The sequence below is a fragment of the Salmo salar genome, chromosome 14, assembly GCF_965601325.2.
Source record: "Salmo salar chromosome 14, fSalSal1, whole genome shotgun sequence".
Lineage (NCBI taxonomy): Eukaryota > Metazoa > Chordata > Actinopteri > Salmoniformes > Salmonidae > Salmo > Salmo salar.
This window is the reverse complement of record NC_138304.1, coordinates 97,027,598-97,033,597: the sequence shown is the minus strand read 5'-3', so window position 1 is coordinate 97,033,597 and position 6,000 is coordinate 97,027,598. Positions and strand designations below refer to the sequence as shown.

Here is a 6,000-nt window from a genome sequence, read left to right as displayed (position 1 = left end):
ACACGCTCCATCAGTGAGCACGGCAAGATAAAGGGAGGACTGATGTGTCTCAGTGGGGATCTGAGAGCATATGGGAAAGGTTGGACACATCCACAGGTGGTTTTAACTTTACCAGATTCAAAATCATGATCCATAACCTCTACAGAGGTAGAGACAGACAGAGAGCTGAACAGCGTTGTGAGACAGAGAAAGAGAGAAACACATAGAGAGAGAGAGAGAGAGAGAGAAAGAGAGAGCGAGAGAGAGAGAGAAAGAGAGAGAGAGCGACACAGAGAGAGAGAGCGAGACAGAGAGAGAAACAGAGAGAGAGCGAGAGAGAGACAAAGAGAGAGACAGAGAGAGAAAGAGAGCGAGACAGAGAGAGAAACAGAGAGAGAGAGCGAGACAGGGAGAGAGAGAAACAAAGAGAGAGAGAGACAGACAGACAGACAGACAGACAGAGAAAGAGAGAAGCACAGAAAGAGAGAGATAATGGGAGGAAATTCTCATAACATTATTCCTCCCTGTTCTCTCGTTCCTCCATCTCTGTTTCTCTCTGACTTTCTTTCACATTCACACAGCTCAGACATCAAGTCTGTAGGGTACCCATTGAGGTTTGGCCGTCTACAGTACTGCACTAGGAACACATAGTCACCACAAGATGGTGGGCTTTTCAACGTGGCGTTAAACTGTTCAGAAATGTTAGAGTAAGGGAAAGAGAATGGGAAAGGGGGATACCTAGTCAGTTGTACAACGGAATGCATTCAACTGAAATGTGTCTTCCGCATTTAACCCAACCTTTCTGAATCGGAAAGGTGCGGAGGGCTGCCTTAATCAACATCCACGTCTTCGGCGCCCAGGGGAACATTGGGTTGACAGCCTTGCTCAGCGGCAGAACGACAGATTTTTACATGGTCAGCTTGGGGATTCGATCTAGCAACCTTTCGGTTACTGGCCCAACGCTCCTACCGCGATTAAGGGATGTATAGAGAACACTGGCACAGTACACGCACACACACACACGCATGCACACAAACACACACACAAACACACGCACACGCACACAAACACACGCACACAAACACATACACACACAAACACATACACACACAAACGCACACATACACACAGGGTCGTGTGTATGTTTGTGCGTGTGAGTACAGTGCCAATGTTCTTTGTCTGTTTCTGTATATTTCAGGTAAATATTTACCAAAACTTGGTTCAATCAAGTCAATCCTCATTCTTACTGATTGGAATTGATTCTCTTCTGGTCAAATCATAGATCCCAGTCTAATCCAACTGGGGTTCATGAAGATATTCCACACACACACACACACACACACACACACACACACACACACACACACACACACACACACACACACACACACACACACACACACACACACACACACACACACACACACACACACACACACACACACACCCTGATATCTGAATCTATGCAAACTAAACTTCAGAATTCATTGTTGATCCAGGTTCCCAGCTTCTCTCCCTTGATAACCTTTAACATGCCAAATCTGTTTTCAAGCAGAAAATCAACCACAATGTCATGCTACATAAATCATGAAGAAAAACAATTATTTTATTTTAATAGCTATTGATTTGATGCTGCATTTCATTTGTGCATGTGTGTGTGTACAACCCTTTTGGTCAGATGTGTGTGTGTGTGTGTGTGTGTGTGTGTGTGTGTGTGTGTGTGTGTGTGTGTGTGTGTGAGTGTGTGTGTGTGTGTGTGTGTGTGTGTGTGTGTGTGTGTGTGTGTGTGTGTGTGTTTGTGTCTGCATCTGTCTCAGATTTGTGCCGCTGTAGAAGGAAATGAAGGCAAATGCCAGTCACTTTCATCTACTATCTTACCTTCCCGGAACATAGGCCCCTTCTCTTCTCTTCCCTTCCCTTCCCTTCTCTCCCCCTCTCTCTTCCCTTCCCTTCCCTTCCCTTCTCTTCCCTTCACTCCCCTCTTTCTTCCCTTTCCTTCACCCCCTCTTCCCTTCCCTTCCCATCCCATCCCCCCCTCTCTTCCCTTCCTTTCCCATCCCTTCCCCCCTCTCTTCTCTTCCCTTCCCTTCCCTTCCCCCCTCTCTTCCCTTCCCTTCCCTTCCCTTCTCCCCTCTCTTCCCTTCCAGTCCCTCTTCCCTTCCCTTCCCTTCCCTCCCCCCCATCCCTTTCCTTTCCACACCCTTCCCTTCCATTCCCTTCCCTTCCCTTCTCCTCTCTCACCCCTCTCTTCCCTTATCTTCCCTCTTCCCTGCCCTTCCCCACATCTCTCTTCCCTTCTCTTCTCTTCCCTCCCCTTCTCTCATCACAAAGGACACATTTCCCTCATCAGAAACAGTTCTTCTTCGGGTCTTTTTCATTAAAACGGAAACAGAGAAAAAACAGGCTATTCCTGACAGGGAGAGAGAGAGCATTTCTCAGACAGTTTTTCCTCATCCTCTGTTTGCTGAAGTAGGACACACACACACACACACACACACACACACACACACACACACACACACACACACACACACACACACACACACACACACACACACACACACACACAGAGACACAGACAGACACACACACACACACACACAGACACAGACAGACACACACACACACACACACACACCACACACACACACACACACACACACACACACACACACACACACACACACACACACACACACACACACACACACACACACACACACACAGACCCCCAACTGTCACACACACAGTAGAATTCCTGAATATAGACTGTAGATACATGAGGGGGACTGAGTGGTGCAGCGGTCTAAGACATCTCAGTGCTAGAGGCGTCACTACAGCTTTGATCCTGGGCTGTATCACAACCGGCCGTAATCAGGAGTCCCATAGGGTGGCGCACAGTTGGCCCAGCGTCGTCTGGGTTAGGGCAGGGTTTGGCCGGGTAGGTCGTCATTAAAAATAAGAATTTTTCTTAACTGACTTGCCTAGTTAAATAAAGGTGAAATAAAATAAACAAATACATAAGCAGAGTAAATAACAGCAATAAAGACTTAATAGATCCCCATAAGTGTAGAAGAGAGCATCATCAAACAGTGTTGACACAAAGCTGAGGTCATGGAACAACACACTCCAGAGGGAGGAGAGGTCATGGAACAACACACTCCAGATGGAGGAGAGGTCATGGAACAACACACTCCAGAGGGAGGAGAGGTCATGGAACAACACACTCCAGAGGGAGGAGAGGTCATGGAACAACACACTCCAGAGGGAGGAGAGGTCATGGAACAACAAACTCCAGAAGGAGGAGAGGGGAGAAAAAACAAAAAACAAAAACAAAGTCTCAATCACTTTTTTTGCTATATTTTGCTCTCCTACTCTCATCCTCACTTTCGAGTAAAGGATACAAACTCATTGATGATTATAGTTATTTATTTATTATATATCTCTCTTTCTCTCTGTTTCTGTATTTCTCTCCACATCTCTCTCTCTCTCTCTCTCTCTCTCTCTCTCTCTCTCTCTCTCTCTCTCTCTCTCTCTCTCTCTCTCTCTCTCTCTCATAGTCGTCGTAAGGATTGGACCAAGGCGCAGCAGGTAAAGTGCTCATCTTCTTAATTTATTTAAAGAAAACACTTAAACAAAATAAACAAACGACGATAACAGTTCAATAAGGCTCCCAGGCTATACAGAAAATAACCACCCACAAAACACAAGTGAAACAAACACAACTAAATATGGCCTCCAATTAGAGACAATGACAACCAACTGCCTCTAATTGGAGGTCATTGCCAAAACCCCAACATAGAAATAGAAACTAGATATAAACATAGAAATAGAGAACATAGAACCTAAACCCCAAAACACCGAAACACACAAAACAAACACCCCCTGCCACGCCCTGACCAAACTACAATGACAAATATCCCCTTTTACTGGTCAGGATGTGACACTCTCTCAATTCAATTCAATTCAAAGGGCTTTATTGGCATGGGAAGCATGTGTTTACATTGCCAAAACAAGTGAAATAGATAATAAACAAAAATGAAATAAACAATACAAAATTAACAAAAAACATTACACTCACAGAAGTTCCAAAATAATATTTAAAATGTCATATTATGTCTAAATATAGTGTTGTAACGATGTGCAAATACACTGCTCAAAAAAATAAAGGGAACACTTAAACAACACAATGTAACTCCAAGTCAATCACACTTCTGTGAAATCAAACTGTCCACTTAGGAAGCAACACTGATTGACAATAAATTTCACATGCTGTTGTGCAAATGGAATAGACAACAGGTGGAAATTATAGGCAATTAGCAAGACACCCCCAATAAAGGAGTGGTTCTGCAGGTGGGGACCACAGACCACTTCTCAGTTCCTATGCTTCCTGAATGATGTGTTGGTCACTTTTGAATGCTGGCGGTGCTTTCACTCTAGTGGTAGCATGAGACGGACTCTACAACCCACACAAGTGGCTCAGGTAGTGCAGCTCATCCAGGATGGAACATCAATGCAAGCTGTGGCAAGGTTTGCTGTGTCTGTCAGCGTAGTGTCCAGAGCATGGAGGCGCTACCAGGAGACAGGCCAGTACATCAGGAGACGTGGAGGAGGCCGTAGGAGGGCAACAACCCAGCAGCAGGACCGCTACCTCCGCCTTTGTGCAAGGAGGAGCAGGAGAAGCACTGCCAGAGCCCTGCAAAATGACCTCCAGCAGGCCACAAATGTGCATGTGTCTGCTCAAACGGTCAGAAACAGACTCCATGAGGGTGGTATGAGGGCCCGACGTCCACAGGTGGGGGTTGTGCTTACAGCCCAACACCGTGCAGGACGTTTGGCATTTGCCAGAGAACACCAAGATTGGCAAATTCGCCACTGGCGCCCTGTGCTCTTCACAGATGAAAGCAGGTTCACACTGAGCACATGTGACAGACGTGACAGAGTCTGGAGACGCCTTGGAGAACGTTCTGCTACCTGCAACATCCTCCAGCATGACCGGTTTGGCGGTGGGTCAGTCATGGTGTGGGGTGGCATTCTTTAGGGGGCCGCACAGCCCTCCATGTGCTCGCCAGAGGTAGCCTGACTGCCATTAGGAACCGAGATGAGATCCTCAGACCCCTTGTGAGACCATATGCTGGTGCGGTTGGCCCTGGGTTCCTCCTAATGCAAGACAATGCAAGACCTCATGTGGCTGGAGTGTGTCAGCAGTTCCTGCAAGAGGAAGGCATTGATGCTATGGACTGGCCCGCCCGTTCCCCAGACCTGAATCCAATTGAGCACATCTGGGACATCATGTCTCGCTCCATCCACCAACGCCACGTTGCACCACAGACTGTCCAGGAGTTGGCGGATGCTTTAGTCCAGGTCTGGGAGGAGATCCCTCAGGAGACCATCCGCCACCTCATCAGGAGCATGCCCAGGCGTTGTAGGGAGGTCATACAGGCACGTGGAGCCCACACACACTACTGAGCCTCATTTTGACTTGTTTTAAGGACATTACATCAAAGTTGGATCAGCCTGTAGTGTGGTTTTCCACTTTAATTTTGAGTGTGACTCCAAATCCAGACCTCGATGGGTTGATAAATTGGATTTCCATTGATTATTTTTGTGTGAATTTGTTGTCAGCACATTCAACTATGTAAAGAAAAAAGTATTTAATAAGATTATTTCTTTCATTCAGATCTAGGATGTGTTGTTTAAGTGTTTCCTTTATTTTTTTGAGCAGTATAGTTAAAGTACAAAAGGGAAAATAAATGAACATAAATATAGGTTGTATTTAAAATGGTGTTTGTTCTTCACTGGTTGCCCTTTTTCTTGTGGCAACAGGACACAAATCTTGCTGCTGTGATGGCACAACTGTGGTATTTCACCCAGTAGATATGAGAGTTTATCACAGTTGGATTTGTTTTTGAATTCTTTGTGGGTCTGTGTAATCTGAGGGAAATATGTGTCTCTAATGTGGTCATATATTTGGCAGGAGGTTAGGAAGTGCAGCTCAGTTTCCACCTCATTTTGTGGGCA

General features: G+C 45.9%; 1 protein-coding gene across 2 annotated transcripts in view; it reads left to right on the top strand.

The window, feature by feature from the left end:
- LOC106570550 (uncharacterized) overlaps positions 1-6,000 on the top strand; it is an 83,742-nt gene that overhangs the window by 9,444 nt on the left and 68,298 nt on the right. The window contains exon 2 of one of the 2 annotated variants that reach the window (XM_014142994.3): positions 3,540-3,570. The exons of the other annotated variant lie outside the window; for it this stretch is intronic. The gene's annotated coding sequence lies outside the window, so the exon portion shown is untranslated. The remainder of the gene's footprint in view (positions 1-3,539; positions 3,571-6,000) is intronic. 2 annotated transcript variants of the gene reach the window in all.